The following is a 2,286-nucleotide window of genomic DNA, read 5'->3' as shown; positions in this document are numbered from 1 at the left end:
CATTAGAAATCACACAGGTGATGTCACAACGAAACTAAACAAAATTAAAAGGATAATAACAGAATATTCTGAAGAGTTGTATTCCAAAAAATTAAAAAATTAGAAGAGATGGATGCATCTTTAAAAAGAAAAACACGACTTACCAAAACTTACACAAAGTGAAGTAGAAAACTTGAACAGACCCATAATAAAAGAAGAGATTGATTGATTGATCAGGTCATCAAAAACTCCCAACAAGATGACACCGTGCAGAGAAGGCAGGAGTCGTCCAGCATCAAGAGCACCCATGCTACACCAGCCACAATGGTCCGGACCACTGGCATAAACTTTACCCTATTGCCAAGGGAGACAACCAATCACCCATTGAGCTGCATACCAAAGACATTAAGCATGACTCTTCTCTGCAGTCATGGTCGGCATCTTATGACCTTGGATCTGCCAAAACCATACTGAACAACGGGAAAACCTGCAAAGTCGTGTTTGATGACACTTACAACAGATCAGTGCTAAGAAGTGGCCCCCTCACTGGGCCGTATCGCCTTTGCCAGTTTCACCTTCACTGGGGTACCTCCAAAGATCATGACTCTGAGCACACTGTGGATGGAGTCAAGTTGCAGCAGAGCTACATTTGGTTCACTGGAATCCAAAGAATAACACTTTTGGAGAAGCTCTGAAGCAGCCTGATGGAATAGCTGTGGTTGGCATTTTTTCTGAAGATAGGACGTGAGAAAGGCGAGTTCCCGCTGCATCTTGATGCTTCGGACAAAATTAAGACAAAGGGCAATGAGGCACCCTTCACTCAATTTGACCCATCCTGCCTGTTCCCCACCTGCCGAGACAACTTGAGTTACCATGGCTCCTTCACCACACCACCCTGCAAGAAGTGCATTGTGCAGCTCCTGCTTAAGTACCGTGAGCCACCACCGTGAGCTCTGACCAGATGGCCAAACTGGGGAGCATCTGCTTCAGCGTGGAGAACGAGACTCCAGTGCTCCTGGTGGAGAACTGGCGCCCTTCACAGCCTATCAAGGGCAGGGTGGTGAAAGCCTCCTTCAAATGACGTCCCCGGAGCATGCCCTCTTCAGGAAAAGAAAGCTGCTGTTGCAGAATGTGGTCCCTCGTTTTCTATTGGTGCTCCTTACTCAAAGTATATGGAGCTCTGGTAGCATAGCGGTTACGAATCTAGCTGCGAACCTCAAGATCAGCAGTTTGAAACTACCAGCTGTTCCATGGGAGAAAGATGAGGCTTTCTGCTCCATAAAGATTTACATCTTCAGAAACGCTGTACTGGGTCACTATGAGTCAGAACCGACTCCATGGCACATAATCATCACCACCACTCAAAGTATATTTTGATTTCCCACACTGAGCAATGAATGTGAGAAATGCAATCAACAAGAAACTAGTTACTTTTGACAACCTAGTCCCATATGACAGCATGAATCACATTTAATATTTTGTGGAAACAATCTCCCCTATAAAAGTAAGGATTTAGCGAAGAAGAAACATGTAGAGAAAATGAAAAAAATACAAAAAATAGTTGGACACTACTTACAAAATTTTTAATTTCACAGAGCTTCAGTTTCATGAGTTATCCATTTTAGCAGAAATAATGAGTAATTATATATTTCAGAATAGATTATTATGCAGATTCTGTTAAACATTAGCCATATACTAAAAGTAATATGGACACTAAGAACTGTTACGTTAATGTAGTTTAGTTCCTAAATAAAGCCCCAAATAAGTCCATTCTATCTTTTATTCAAAATGTATCGACTACTAAGATTTCCTGGTTTTGACCATCAGTAAAGGAAAAACACATTAAGACCAGGTGTTTAAAATTTTGAATCTAGTGTTTTAGTTTCTTTTTCATAAAGAGGGTTGACTTTAAGCTAATATTTTTCCTTTACCAGAGGAGGGTAATTTATTTTTACTTTTACTACTTTGATCTTTGTATGCCTATTCAATTATAAGCTGCCTCATATGTCATTCTGATTTGAGGCTAGAATTAATGATTGCTACAGCACACAGGAGTGAAAGACTCACTTGAGGTAAAAGCAGTGGTACCCATCACCAACACCAATAAAGGCATCATTGCAAAACAAAATAAAAAACTCCCAAACAAAAGATATCCAGGACCAGATGGCTTCACTGTTGAATTCTACCAAACATTCAGGGAAGAACTGTCACCAATTCTACTCAAAATATTCCAGAATAGAGAAGAGGATGGAAAACTCCCTAATACTTTTTATGAAGCAAGCATAACCCTCATACTAAAACCAGGGA

At 40.7% G+C, this 2,286-nt stretch overlaps 1 pseudogene; it reads left to right on the top strand.

Moving 5' to 3' along the window:
* LOC102830810 overlaps positions 1 to 1,060 on the top strand; it is a 12,770-nt pseudogene extending 11,710 nt beyond the window's left edge.
* The last annotated feature ends 1,226 nt before the right edge of the window (positions 1,061 to 2,286 follow it).

This window comes from Chrysochloris asiatica, unplaced genomic scaffold, assembly GCF_000296735.1.
Source record: "Chrysochloris asiatica unplaced genomic scaffold, ChrAsi1.0 scaffold00288, whole genome shotgun sequence".
Classification (NCBI taxonomy): Eukaryota; Metazoa; Chordata; class Mammalia; order Afrosoricida; family Chrysochloridae; genus Chrysochloris; species Chrysochloris asiatica.
The sequence above is the reverse complement of the archived record's forward strand: the minus strand, read 5'-3'. Positions and strand labels throughout refer to the sequence as shown.